This window comes from Schistocerca serialis, chromosome 4 (genome assembly GCF_023864345.2).
Source record: "Schistocerca serialis cubense isolate TAMUIC-IGC-003099 chromosome 4, iqSchSeri2.2, whole genome shotgun sequence".
Taxonomy (NCBI): domain Eukaryota; kingdom Metazoa; phylum Arthropoda; class Insecta; order Orthoptera; family Acrididae; genus Schistocerca; species Schistocerca serialis.
Window position 1 is genome coordinate 718,068,535 of NC_064641.1, and position 15,633 is coordinate 718,084,167.

Below are 15,633 nucleotides of genomic sequence, written 5' to 3' on the forward strand. Positions count from 1 at the left end.
AAAAAGACACAAGTGTGTGCTTTTCATTTGAGAAACAGGAGAGCTAGTCTCAAATTGACAATAGTATGGTTAGGTCTTGAACTGGAACACTATGAAGCCCCAAAATATCTAGGAACCATACTTAACACATCTCTTACTTTCAAGAAACACTAAATGAACTACAAGTCAAAACTTTCCACCAGACACAATTTTCTACGGAAACTGGCTGGATCACAGCGGGGTAGTCAACCTGAAACTCTACGAACCTCTGAAATGGCACTAGGTTATTCTGCAGCAGAGTATGCATATCCTGCTTGGTATAATAATAATAATAATACAGTATAGGGCTTGCTGCAGGTTAATTGTGTTTTGTTATGCTGTCAATTGGTTCAGTTTTTGTTGTAAAATGAATTACGAAGCATTTTCGTGCCTATTGTGGGAACTGCCTACAACCAGGAGAAGATATTTTCATGAGATTTTTAAGGTGGGATGTAATGGACTTTGGTCCAAAAAATCGATTTTTCAAAAATATTATTTTCTTGATCTACACAGTTTAATCTATGTTGTGTGTGAATTTTATCCTGATAGCAGCTTTAGGAATGCCTTTAAAATGTTGAACTGATTGCCTCTGCTTTGAAGGACTTTTCCGACATTTGGGAAACTGCTTGCTTTAGCTGAATTTCTGTCAGTGTGAAGGCTATTTTCTTTCTATATCTTTGATTAACATCTTTATCTCTGCCTGAAAACCTTCTTGCATGTGGTTCATTTACGTTTTGACAATGCTAACACATGTTAGTAGGGGGAAGGTTGAATTCGCAAACCTTTACGTGGAAGTCAAGATTTATGCATAATGGGTGGTGGAAAAATTGTGTTTAGGAAACGGAGGTTTCATGGAAATAGGTTTACCAACAAAAAAGAGAAAGCAGCTCGAAATGAAGAACATAAGTTCTCAGCTTCAGCATCGAAACTTGCGGCTCAAAAATTGAACAGGAGCGTGAATGACGTTGATATGGATTCCATTGGATTCAGACTTATTAATCTGCAATTCGTGGCTATGAATTTTCATTTTACTGTTCCAAAAAATCTGACGCTGGTACCTATGAAAGCAATTTCACGTTAGCGTACGCTCTGAGATGCCTTGTACAGGACAGGGAAGTAGGTAATATATTGTGTAGTTTTCTGAACATGCCTCTCTCTACCTTGTGCAAAGCTTGAAAAATAAATAAAGAAATGTCTGATGTTGTATGCAATACAGAGTTTCTATGAAGAAAGCAGTGAAGGAACTGGTGGAAATAAACCAAAAAGAAACAGATCCTGGGGTAGATATTCATGACTGTGAATCTCCTACAAATGTTACTGACCTGTGTGTGTCTGTAGATGGGATGTGGATGAAAAGGGGTCACACATATCTGTATGGAGTTGCATCTGTTAGTGGTATTGACCTAGGTAAAGTTTTAGATGTAGATATTATGTCTAAATACTGCAACCAGTGTGCAACAAGGAAAATGTTCAACAATGAAGACAGTGAGAAACTGTGACAAGAAAAGTATGCAGTAGCATGCTCTAAAAATTATAGTGGCTCAAGTGGGGGCATGGAGGCTGCTGCAGTTGTGAGGGTGTTCTCCAGACCTGAGGACCAGTATGGTCTTAGATATACTAAATACCTTGGTGATGGGGACTCCTCTTTGTTCAAAGCTGTAACAGCTAAAAATCCGTGCAATACAACAATAGAAAAGTTGGAATGTGTTGACCACATCCAAAAGAGATTTGATGGTAGGCTTCGTCGCTTGCTGAAAGAGAAGGAAGGTGAAGTACTTGATAATGGAAAATCGCCAGGTGAAGAAAAAAAGGCAGGTTTACTCTGAAATAAGTTGATTCTCTTCAGTTATTTTATGGGAGAGCTATCAGGAAAAACACACATAATTTAGAGGCAATGAGGCGTGCTGTGTGGGCAATTTTTTTCCACAAACTGTGCACTGACCAAACACCAACGCACAATCTGTGTCCGAAAGACGATTGATGTAAGTTCAACAACAGAAATGAAACGTATTCACATTAACACTCGTTACCAGAACATGTTATGAATTCAATGAAGCCCACATTCAGGTTTCTTGCAAACGCTGATTTACTGTGGAAATGTTTTCACGGGAAGACACAAAACGCAAATGAAAGCGTCAATAATTTAATTTGGATTAGATGCTCAAAAAGGACATTCTGTGGACTTAAAGTACTCAAAATAGGTGTCTGTGATGCAGTTTTATGTTGCAGTAACGAAATAATGGCAGAATTGTTGAAGAGAGTTAGTATAGATCCTGGTGTGTTTACAACAAAAGCATTTTACACCATCGACGAAAGCAGGACCAAGAAAGCTAACAGATCAGTGTCTTACAAATACAGGCCAGGCAGGTTCAAATGGCTCTGAGCACTATGGGACTTAACTTCTGAGGTTATCAGTCCCCTAGAACTTAGAACTACTTAAACCTAACTAACCTAAGGACATCACACACATCCATGCCCGAGGCAGGATTCTAACCTGCGACCGGTCGCTCGGCTCCAGACTGTAGCGCCTAGAACCGCACGGCCACTCCGTCTGGCAGGCCAGGCAGGTTAGAAGAGGAGAGAAGAGAAACCTGGAGGATGAAGAGTATCATTATGTAGGATTTTAAAACTGAGGTAAGCTTATTACATGTAGAAGTATGAGAAGAAAATCTTTTAACCTGAATTTTTTCATTTTTTACGTTATTAGAAGCCTTTTTTCAAAAAGTACATGCGCTAATGCTATGAAATTTTCAGGAACTGTTCGCAACGTGTTGCTGTCTCCCTGGAACTAAAAAATACGTTTCCTGCAATTACATTCTGTTATTTAGATGATTTTATGTTTAAAAAATTAATTTTGGACTGCAAAATTAAAAGCTCTGTTAATGATACAATTTGTACCATAAATTAATAACTATAGTTCATTGGTCTTATAACCTTCTCAGAACACTACAATAAATGTTTCAGATTAATTTCATGATTAGAATTTGAGTTATGGCTTTTTATAAAAAAAGACGATAAAAAAATTAAAAATTCAAATTTCTGGCAAAATATTAATCCTGGATATTTTCTTGTATTTTTTCGTTAAAACACAGCTCTTTTGCTTTACGCATGCAAAATTTTAGTTTTTACATTAATAAATATGACTGTAAAGATTTTTTAAATAAATGTTTACATTTTACGTTGTATTCCTCCTAATGTATGTATCTCCATTTTGCTATCATAGGCTCATGGTATGAAGTGCAAAGTGTCTTGCGTTAATGATGGTATTTGGAAAAAATGTAATTTATGTAATCAGTATTAGAGTTCTACGAAATAGTGATAACAGTAATAAAAAAATTTTGTTTCGCGACTGAAACACAACTGAACTCTTTTGTTTTCACCCACTACAAAATTTAATTTTATCTGTCTGAAGGCAGGCTAATTACGCCCAGGTTGGGAATCAATTATATAGATATTAGTACCAGTGGCGCTAACAACTAAGATCGCTGAAATTGAACAAAGCTTCAGGACTTGACGGGATTCCTGTCAGATTCTATACAGAATTCGTAGCTGAGTTACCTCCAGTTGTAACCACCACATGCCGAAGATCCGTTGAAGAAAAACTGGGGATAGTTTTAAGTGATATGCCTGATTACATTGTTACAGATACTAGACAAAATAAAGGAAGCACAGCCACTGAGAAATAAACGTCAACAGAAGGAAACCAACACAACTGTTACCCATTCTGTATAACAGTAAAATATTCAATATGGAAACAAATATTTCTTTTGTGACATTTTCCAGTTATGAACAGCACTATCACTTGAAACGAAGTTGGATTTTTTTTCAAAGTGCCTATGTATGAATGTTAGGAAATCTAATAAATGAGCAGGATGTAAGACTGATGACAATGCAATGTTAGTACACGTTGATGATAGTTGTCGGAATATTGTGATTTTTTGGAATGCGTGATTATCAGGAAAGTTTATGGATTAGGAATTACTATCTTTTGAATTTTTTCTACACTTTCAGTTTCTCTAGTAGATAAGAAAAACTTTTCACGTCTTTTCCGATTAAATTTTACTCAGTTTATTGAACAAACTTGTTTCACCTGATTGCTGTTGGCATCTTCAGTGGTCTTCAACAGAAATAACTGTTGTTGTCATTTTTCGACCATAACTATATTTTTATGTAGATATGTAACGTTTCTTAGCAGTTCTTTTAAGATTAGCTTCTTATGTTTCCAAGGAAACGTGCATATAGAAGTATAATAATGGTACCCAAAAAGTAATTATGGTTTCTCCAAGTTCTGAAAATATACTTTCTGCCCAAAAGTCTCCGAAAGCGCTAACGAAAATGCTATGTACGACTTCAGGCATACAGGATACTGAAGGACCACATTGACAAACATTGCGGAAGACAGATCTCGCACAGTGAGACTTTATTGTTAGGGTAACATATACCTTTTGGCTAGTCGCTTGTAAATTGTAAGCATTCTATGTATTTGAGAGTCTGGGAATTGATTAAAATTGATTTATTAATAGTACGTTCGAATTAATAGGTGTTCAGATGTCTCCCTAGAGCTTAGTTGCCTGCACGATATGTTCACATGTGTCGAGCATGTTAAAAGCTCCGTTTCACGTCGTGTAACGTCTGGTTGATTCGGGTTATCGGCTCCAGTCTGTGAGCAATCAGATTATTTCATACGAAGCTGTTATTCACATGCAGATTCTTTAAGCTACACAAGTTATGGCAGAACGAGACTAACGCCTCATCGTCCGGGTTCACTGGAACTGAACTCACAGCCACGTCTGCAATGAGAAGAATTGCCATAGCAATATTTAAAATTTATTTTACTTGGTACAGATATACCTGTTATTGAGTACGTGATGGTTCTGTGTTACTCCCTCTTTCAATCTTCATTTTTATAAATAATTTACCCTGCCACTTCTCAGAAGTAGTTTAGCATACCACTCGTCAGAAGCAAGGGCAGTCCTGTTTGCAAATAATATTATCATTTTTGTTAAAGACACAGTGATGCTGATACCCAGTAGATGGTTCCTGTGATAAAGCAGAAAATTGGTTTAGAAGAAACTTCTTTATGGTAAATGAGAAGGAAACGGTTTCGAGAAGCCTTAGAGACATAGGAATAGAAGCGAGAAGGAGTATAATACTTTAATTAGGGGCGTGTAGGATTGAAAAAACATCTGCAGTCGGGAACAGGATGAAAGGAGAGTCTTTCGAGCACAGTTCACAGTTTCACTGGTAAATATTTTAGCAATATTGTGTTTACGCATTTCACGTTGCTCTTATTCGTTGATATTTTCCACTTTTTGTATATTATGTTAACATGTCTGTTGGAGTCGAAGAAATCATAACCTGAACTTAGTGTTAATAGCTTCTTTCATATTCATGTGTGGCGATACATCGTGGGGTCAAGTGTAACTAAACAGTAACGTGTTCTCTTTCTGAGCTGGCCAAGTGGTCTTGACAGCATTGCAACTTGCATTGTCGCGGTAGACATATACAGGAAAAACCTGGTAACTTATGCAAACAGAAAAGCTATCTCGTTAGACAAGGAATGTGTAAAGTACTGTTCATTATCAGAGGCAGGAAAAGTGTTTTGTGCGATACCAGAACCAGTGCTTATGTACTGCTGATTTACGTTTCTATCTTCGTTACAAAGCAAATACTATAATATGTGATACAAAATTTCGAAAGGAAGGAAGATAAAGGTTTAAAGTCCTGGGGACGATAAGGTTTTTAGCGACGCGATTCTAACTCGGATTGAGGAAGAAAACAGTCTACGTTCTTATCAGTTAAACCATACCAGTAAAGACATTAAGCAGTTCAGGACTAATGACTAAGCAAGGATTACAGTCTTGCTCCTTCCGAAAGCGACTCCATTGCATTAATCACTGCGCCACTTTACTAGGCACAGAATTTCGATACATCCAAAATCCTGTCGAAATCTAGGACGTTAGGGCCCAACCTATAGGTCAGGAAAAGAAAGAGCAACGAAAGGAATTGGCCGAGGGATTGTTGGCCGAGGTATTTTTGACGCAAAAATCTCTCATGCAATAAGCAAAACTTCAATGCTATAAATAAAAATGGCTATATCGTACTTTTAACCTCTGTCCTCCATAATACGAGTCCGTTTTCTCGGTCACGGAGCCTACTCGTTTGATCAGTACTGATATAAACAAACGATTAAAGGTTTAACCATTTAAAAACCTCACGAAGAACTGAAATTAGATCTTCTGCATGCTATGAAACTGAGTCAAAGAGTCGTTTAATTGTTCCTGAGGAATTCCCTGTCACACATTTCACAATTGACTGGTACTTACACTTTAGGATGAACGACAATTTGGGTTCACAGAGAGCATCTGTCACAAAGTTCAGTTGGTGACTTTTCTGCCAGTTAGCTAGACCAACAAAGAGTCCTTTCGCTCCGAACACCACCCTAGAAAATAAACAGAAATCACTCAGACTTAGGATGGAGTGGGCTCACTGGCGTGCTGTTTGACTACAATGCCCCTTGCTTATCTTTAGTAACTACATTGACGTTAAGGAATTGAACTATTTAATTACGTGTTCCACAGATATTTTGTACGGTATCTATTGAAATGTTGTAGACTGAGTCACTCATTCAGCTGTGTCTACATGAATTCTGCCCCTTTACAGATTAGTGGACAGCACAGTGTTTTAAAGCTGAACATATTAGACTTCGGCATTACAGACTTTATCTGAGAAACGTTCGGAAACTTACCAATAAAAGTAAACATGTCTTGTAATAAGACATATAACTACCTTCTAGTTTCATTTTGAGAGGTGGCATGAGCCCCCTCTCATATTTTTATCTTAGTCTGAGTACTTCGATCTTCCTCTCTAATTGCATGCAGTGAAAAGTCGCTATTCCTTCACATGCGGACTTCCCACACACCGTCTCTCGTCACCCGGGTGGTCTAGTGACAGGCGGGCACTGCTGACCTTGAAAGGGTTAAGCCGATGGGTGTGAGGGAGTCGAGTGAATGCTTTCCAGACGCCGACATTGTCATAATAGCGGCGGAGACACGCCCGCAGGAGCCGAAAGGAGTGGCTTGGCTAGAGATTCCGTTACTTCGCAGAAACTAAGCGAAAACACTTTCTGTCGGGCTACCAGCGAGGCGTGGGAATGACTTGTGTTCCCACGCAGTCTTGGCGCGCAAATTCCCGCGTTTTCTGCAAAATCGTAACTGTGATTGGCTTGCTCAGGGCATAGCTCCGTGACGTAGCAAAATCTGCGCAGAAATTGGCGCCAAGAATCTCCATTGGTGGAATGGTAGTGCTTCAGCAATAGAGTGGAATTTTCCGCCGGTTTTCGAGTTGCTGATTGTAATGTTTAACCACGGACACTGTCGTGGGGGCAGGAATGTTCTGTGTTCGGTTTGTACGGGTGCTGTTGTGGGAGTCGGCTCTTGCCTTTCGGTCAGAGTAGGTTACAAGGCTGAGCTCTCGCTGCTCTGGACAGCCTGCCTTCCGTTGGCTGTCTAATATACTTTTATTTAATTGTAACTGTTTGACGAAGTTGCTGAAGTTTCGACTTCAACGTAACTTTCCGAGTACAGTTGGCAATTGAGCGTCCTGCGTACAAGCGGCCTATGATGTCTGTCTTGAGCGGTTTTGGCTAAAGTTGACTGTATCGGAGTTACTGTGTGACTTCGCTTGTTACAATGAATCACTGTACCACCAGTGATTGTGTGGCGAGCCTTCTTCGTCTCCCTCAGAGGCGCATTTGTATTGCTAGGAAGTCTTTAGTGTGGAACAACCAGACCAGGATAATTTGTTTGGAGCTATACTCGCGACATTATCATCACCACGATGGGATGTCGAAGCAACCAGCCATCGCCTCCGGTACGCCAGATCGTGTTCTTGCAGTTAAGAAGACAGCTTGGTAATGTATGTCCACAGCAGCGGCAGATTAGGGATTTTCCTAGGTGATAATCAGAGCTCAGCAGAGCGCGCCTGTTCGTCTTTTTTCTAACTTTCTTCTGTCTTGGGTGTTCATTGTCTGAGTTCTCAGTACTGTAGCAGCAATTAATGTTGCGTTGGCTGTGTGTTTCTCTTAAGATTTGAGTTGCAAGGAATTGGCTCCATATACCACTTCGTCATAAATGTCACAATCTAGTTTAGGGACAACTTCACCTTCACAGCATTTATTTACGTATCCAATTTGAGCCAATTTGATGTATTGTAAATGTTTCATGTGTTTTGTTTATTATTTTGAGTTTAGTCATAATAAATCATATTGTTATTTTGGACAGAACTTTCATTCTCTTAATCGGTAGAGCAACCCTTTCATTTCTCACTACGTTAATGAAACTTTCCTTTATTTAACTTATTTATCCAATTAAATTATTGCAGGTGCCAAACTCTTTTCTGCTCCATTTGCAGGGTCGATTACAGTCAGTTCGCGTTTCTTCTTAATCCATGTGCAACAGTCGGAGTTAGAAAAGGGGGGGGGGGCTTAGAGCATCATTTCCATATGAAGATTCGAGAAGAGTTTAGTGTTAAATACACTGCTAGCCCAGGCACCTCGCAATATCTGTAAGTCTGTGGAGGAATGGCAGGCCGTTGTTCCTCAACAGCTGAAATCACAGAAGGTAGGAATGTTGGAAGTTTGCGTCTGGAGCTAAGTCGAAGTTCTAACTCATGTCAAACGTGCTCCTGTGGGTTCAAGTTGGGACTCTGAGTAGGACAGTCCATTTCAAAAATATTGAAGTTCACAAATCATTGCCTCACGGCGCTGATTTATGACATGGTGCGTAGTTCATGCTGATACAGTCACAGCCTCTGAACACTTCCTTTATTGTTCGCAACGCATAATGCTGAAAAATGTTTTCATATACTTCAGCATTTAGCGTTCTCTTAAGCGCAATAAGGTGACCACACCCTAACCGCGGAAACCACCCTCATACCGTAACAGAGCCTCCTCCGTCCTTCACTGTTGACACTACAAGTCTTCCCATCTTTAAAAGAGCGATGCTTGATTACGTAAGAGGGATGGGCGGCGAGCCTCTGAATTGGAGTACGTTTTTTCGTGGTGTGTTGGAGGGGTAGTTGCGTGGAAGTTCATATAGGGGCGATTGGCGGCCACTGTTGGCCACTATCGTCAGCCATGCGGCTTGATGTGGCCTGCACATCTTAATTTTTGGAGTTTGTGTGTAGAACTGAATTTTCTCGTGGGTCTTTTGTGGGCTCCCAGAGAGAGAATACATGGGATTGAGACTGGACATCAGGTCGCCTTAAGACTTTTCACTGTCTCAGTAGCCCATACAGGGACAGATTGCACACAGAATTGAGGCAGCGTCAGGAGGATCGATGTACAAGAGTTTCCCGCAAAGAAACTGGCAGCAGGGTACATGATGTGGAACCAACAGAGAGCAATGCGCAATGACATCCTACCAAGATGGTGCTGTGCTGGAGGACGACATTATAGTGGACAGGACTCGGATAGGAGGCGAGACTGGAGCGTGTCCGATGGACGTGACGAGGGACGATGCTTTGATCGTTTCTCTAGGCAGTATTAGTGTGTGACTAGTAAGGAAAAGCCGCATGTAACTTTCTTTTGCCTTGTCAGATCAAGCTATATGCAGTGTCGAGTCGGCGAAGACCAGAAAATCAGTTGGTTCCCACCAGACATCACATATAAAAATGTCATACAATAAGATTTTCTTAGCTGAAATGTGTTAGGATTAAATTAATTAGTTTTGCAAATAGGTCTAAATAATAATGAAGTATAAGTAGTATTACATTTTTATGTGAGTTATATTTTTACTGTTCGGACGGTCGACAATAACGGCCATCTCAACATGTTGTTATTCAAGACTTAGAAGTCATTAGTGGTGGGGTATACATAAGTATCTGTGGGATGGCTTATCACTCCCAACTAACGGCTTACTGTTACATGGGAGCGTTGCCATCTTATCTAAGTATGAGGGTTCCAGATTTGCTTTATTGTGTGTGGAATCTCGGACAGGTTTGAGTCGTTGATGACATTGGGGAGGAGCTTGCTCTTTTGAGTGAGTTTGGGCACGCCTCTGTTGCGTTGTGCCAGTTTTCGAGAGAGTCTCACATTGCCGTGGCCACGCGTGGGTAGCGCTGTACTCCTATTTCATAAATGATGCTAAAGAGGCCACTGCACCGTCCCACGGGACTGTAGCGTTGGGTCTATCCTCGTTTGAGTCGAGAATTATTCGCAACAGCGCTTCGTCTGCGGACGTGACTGTTCGATAGAGTGGCATCATGCAGCGAATACTTGTGGGTGTGTGTGAAATGCATCTCTTCGATAACGTCGTGACTAGAAGTCGACTAAGAGGCACAAGCAAAACAAGGTCTTCCTGTAAACTCGCCCAAAAGGTGATACATTAATAGGGAGAGGAAGTGTTGTTTTGTATAAGCCTGGCGATCGTCTAATGGATATCTGTAAGTTTCAGTAATTATCGTTCAGCCCACCCGGTTAGCCGTGCGGTCAAACGCACTGCTTTCCGGGCGGGGAGGCTTGCCGATCCCCGGCACGAATCCGCCCGGCGGATTAGTGTCGAGGTCTGGTGTGCCGGCCAGTCTGTGAATGGTTTTTAAGGCGGTTTTCTATTTGCCTCGGTGAATGCGGGCTGGTTCCCTTTATTCCGCCTCAGTTACACGATGTCGGCGATTGCTGCGCAAACACTTTCCCTACGTACACGTACACCACAATTACCGTACCACGCAAACATTGGGGTTACACGCGTCTTGTGTGAGACGTTCCCAGGGAGGTCCACTGGGAGCCGACCCGCACAATAACCCTGGGTTTGGTGGGGGGCGGCGGTGGGGTGAGTGGACTGCTGTAGCCTGTTGTGTACCACAGACAGCTACAGCGGTGGCGAAGCCTCTCCGTCGTTTCTAGGTCCCCAGTTCCACACAGTACAATACAATAAAATGGTCGTTCAGAAGCAAGTTGGCGACCCAGAGCACATACCCCCACTGACAGCTGCCACAAGCCCTGCGGCGAGACACCGCATCAGCACGTCAGCACACACAGCGAAAAGTGTACTTTCCAAAAGTATATGTGTTGCCAGTATTTTCTCTATCGTTTCTTTTGTTCAGTCTCGTGAGATATGTAGCTATCATGCTGTCGCCTTAGGTTTTGTGTTTGGTTTTAAAATGTTGACAGGACGAGTGCAGGAAATCCTTGACGACCTCATTGAAACAGAGGGCACACTAAGCACAATAGTTAGCCATCAGATTCAATGTTTGTAGTTAGACAGAAGATTTGGTGATGGGTACAGTTTCTTAAAATTTTCAATAACTAGTGTGTGTGCTAGGATAAATACCTGCACTAGAATCAATTTTTCTTTTAGAATATACAGTCATATCCATGTTGTAACTCTTCAGGCTTTCCCAGCGATCTAATGACATCTTGGGTTGTCGGGTGTCCACTCGAGGAGCAGTCTCAGGTCGCACCTGATGAAGGTTACGAGCTACGTGACCGAAATATCGTGCAAGTACGACGCTGATATCCGGCAGAACACCCGACAACCCAAGATGTCATATCCATGTTGTTTATTTTCTTCTTTCTATCTGGTGGTGGTAATTGCGACAGTATAATTTCCAAAAGTCTGTGCACACGTGACTAGTTGTCTAGAAGGGCCATTAAATAATCATACGTCATAGGAAGCTCATAAGACTATTAATCGTTTATGAATAGTTATCTGTCCTATGTCTCATAGAGAAAAAAATTCTAGATATTATATATCCCTGAGAATGTGGAATTCCATTGTTTATTTTATTTTTCTATGTAAAGCAGATGGGATTTCTATAAAGTCAAAGAAAACTCCCGTATGTCTTTGTAATAATAATTTTTGTGCAGTGTTGTTGAACAATTGTTATATCAGTCGACACTTAGGGAAGACAACCGATAGGGTTCGCATTAGTAACGTACAGGTGGTGAATTGAGGAGCACAGCACAATGCGTGGGAACCAATTTCGGATGTCGTCTGCAGCAAGCAATGCGCCGAATCGGTGGTCAAGGACGGGCAGTGGTCGAGATGAGTGGGCGGAGAGCCACCCCACATTCTGGTGGGACTCACTGGCACGTGGTGCACCAGGGGCCCCTAAGAGGGCAGCCACGTCTGTCTACCAGTCTACATGACCAAGGCAGCTGACGGGAAAGGACTTCCTGCTGTGGCGAATGGCCGGATCACAAGCAGTCATGGTTCAAAAAATGGTTCAAATGGCTCTGAGCACTATGGGACTTAACATCTATGGTCATCAGTCCCCTAGAACTTAGAACTACTTAAACCTAACTAACCTAAGGACAGCACACAACACCCAGCCATCACGAGGCAGAGAAAATCCCTGACCCCGCCGGGAATCGAACCCGGGAACCCGGGCAGGGGAAGCGAGAACGCTACCGCACAACCACGAGATGCGGGCAAAGCAGTCATGGGACAGACTGCTTGGCGCCTCTGGGGGCACTCAATCCAGAGATGCCCCATAACGATGATGAAGAGAAACGGATGGAAGATGCTCTTTTATGATAATCTCACGTACTTCGTCTGCGGCAACTACTCCTTTACTGTCACGCAAAGACCTGTGCATCAAAAAACACTTTTTTGAGTCAAAGTACTTAGGCAACCATCCAGACTGCAAGCATAATGCAGCTCTGCGCTCAGCAGTTATGGGCCCCAAGTTTTATTGTCTTTCTCCTCTGCTAGAGACAGTACACCCGTGATATCGACCATGAATATGAATAGATCAGCTTACCAGTTTCTGTGGCCCCTGGATGGCATTGCCTCTGGAAAGTTGACTAAGGGCCGACAATTATGTGCTCGACCTTAGTAGGAGTGCATCTACCGTCCAACATATCAGAAAGAGTCACCCTTATATGCATCTATGGCTGCCTGTCGAGATGTCCCTGTCGAGTGACCTACTATTACCTGGCGTCTTCCAACCACGACAGTCACGTGGTCCAGCTGTCCCCACAATGGCCGTGACAGGGGATGCTGGGTGCTGCCTACTGCCGATTTCTCCTGGTTCCATGTCATGTGGTACACCACTGAGCTGCCCCCCCCCCCCCCTGCCTCCCTACCACCTCCTCCCACTGCTTTCACATTCCAGTGATCACGCAAACACACTGACGCCAACACGCCTCCGTATCAGCAGAGTCTGATTAAGAAGACCTGTGTTTGATAAGTCTTAATGAAATACTCACTGCTAGCATGTGACGCTCTAGTGATCCACCACCTTCAGTGTTAAGCCCGATTTCTGTTCGTGAAAAATCAATCCCACCAAAATATTAACTCTTGCTACAGCGTCATGAACAATTATGTTTTTTCTAGATGATTGTAATCAAACAGAGCTTGGATGGCGTGTACAGGTAGAGCTGCCCATGCAGCTTCAACACGTTACCACAGTTCATCAAGAGTAGTGACTGGCGTATTGTGACGAGCCAGTTGCTCAGCCACCATTGACCAGACGTTTTCAATTGGTGAGAGATCTTGAGAATGCGCTGGGCAGGGCAGCAGTCGAACATTTTCTGTATCCAGAAAGGCCCGTACAGGACCTGCTACATGCCGTCGTACATTATCCTGCTGAGATGTAGAGTTTCGCAGGAATCGAATGAAGGGTACAGCCACGGGTCGTAACACATCTGAAATGTAACGTCCACTGTCCAAAGTGCCGTCAATGTGAACAAGAGGTGACCGAAGCGTGTAACTAAAGGCAGCCCATAACTTCACGCCGTGTGATACGCCAGTATGGCGATGACGAATACACGCTTCCAATGTACGTTCACCGCGATGTCGTCAAACACGGATGCGACCATCATGATGCTGTAAACAGAAACTGGATTCATCCGAAAAAGTGACGTTTCGCCATTCGTGCACTCAGGTTCCTCGTTGAGTACACCACCGCAGGCGCTCCTGTCTGTGATGTAGCGTCAAGGGTAACCGCAGCCATGGTCTCTGAGCTGATAGTCCATGCTGCTGCAAACGTCGTCTAACTGTTCTTGCAGATAGTTGTTGTCTTGCAAACGACCCCATCTGTTGACTTATGGATCGAGACGTGGCTGCACTTTCCGCTGAAGCCATGCGGATAAGATGCCTGTCATCTCGACTGCTAGTGATACGAGGCCGTTGGGATCCAGCACGGCGTTCCGTATTACCCTCATGGACCCACCGATTCCATATTCTGTTAACAGTCATTGGATCTCGACCAACGCGAGCAGCAGTGTCGCGATACGATAAACCGCAATCGCGATAGGCTACAATCCGACATTTACCAAAGTCGGAAATGTGATGGTACGCATTTCTCCTCCTTACACGAGGCATCACAACAACGTTTCACCAGGCAACGCCGATCATCTGCTGTTTGTGTATGAGAAATCGGTTGGAAACTTTCCTCATGTCAGCACGTTGTAGGTGTCGTCACCGGCGCCAACCTTGTGTGAATGCTCTGAAAAGATAATCATTTGCATATCACAGCATCTTCTTCCTGTCGGTTAAATTTCGAGTCTGTAGCACGTCATCTTCGTGGTGTAGCAATTTTAATGGCCGGTAGTGTATATACATAAGATTCATCTGAATAAGAAACCAATTATTGCTGTCACACCACTGTCAACACACTACATCTTGGCAACGTGTACACTGTTCATAAAATGTTTCTGTCTTCTCATTTATTGTTGCTTCTGGCATTCAGACAAGCCTCAACGCTTGCAATTGACATGTTTTTTTTTTTTTTTGGTGTTGCAGAATAAGTACTACATTACTTTCTGCTCATTACTGTACTGCTGTAATGATATTCAAGCAATTGCTGTGTCTGTAGTTGTCTTTCCATTATTGTGCTTTACACATGTTCAGTGACACATAGTTAGAATTAATACAATACAAAATGATCTTCACATACTTTTTGTGCATTCTGCAGTGTTTGAACGTGAAATAATTCATACTCAATGTGGTACACATCTTTCTCATTTCGTTCTCCTTTAACTCCTTTAAAGGCTGGCCGCTGTGGCCGAGCGGTTCTAGGCGCTTCAGTCCGGAACCGCGCTGCTGCTGCGGTCGCAGGTTCGAATCAAGCCTCGGGCATGGATGTGTGTGATCTTCTTAGGTTAGTTTGGTTTTAGCAGTTCTAAGTGTAGGGGACTGATGACCTCAGATGTTAAGTTCCATAGTGCTTAGAGCCATTTGAACCATTTTTGAACACCATTAAATAACATGTGCCAGTAGGTCACACTACAATTCATCTTCATAAACACGTTTCATTTGTTACGTGTATCAGAACAGTAAAATCGTGCAAATCATCATACTACAAAGTTTGAATGACCGATGAAAGGACCTTCTGTCATTTCACTAATTGTTATATGTCCTCGGTTTTGGTCAGGAGTACAGTTTGCATGATTGTCACAGAATATTGCTGAGATAACCGTTGTATTAGTGTTTATTTTTACAGAAAAGAGTAAATGTTGTTGAGTTGGGGCCACTTATCAAATGGTTCAAATGGCTCTAAGCACTATAGGACTTAACATCTAACTACTTGAACCTAACTAACCTAAGGACATCACACACATCCATGCGCGAGGCAGGATTCGAACCTGCGACCGTAGCAGCAGTGCGGTTC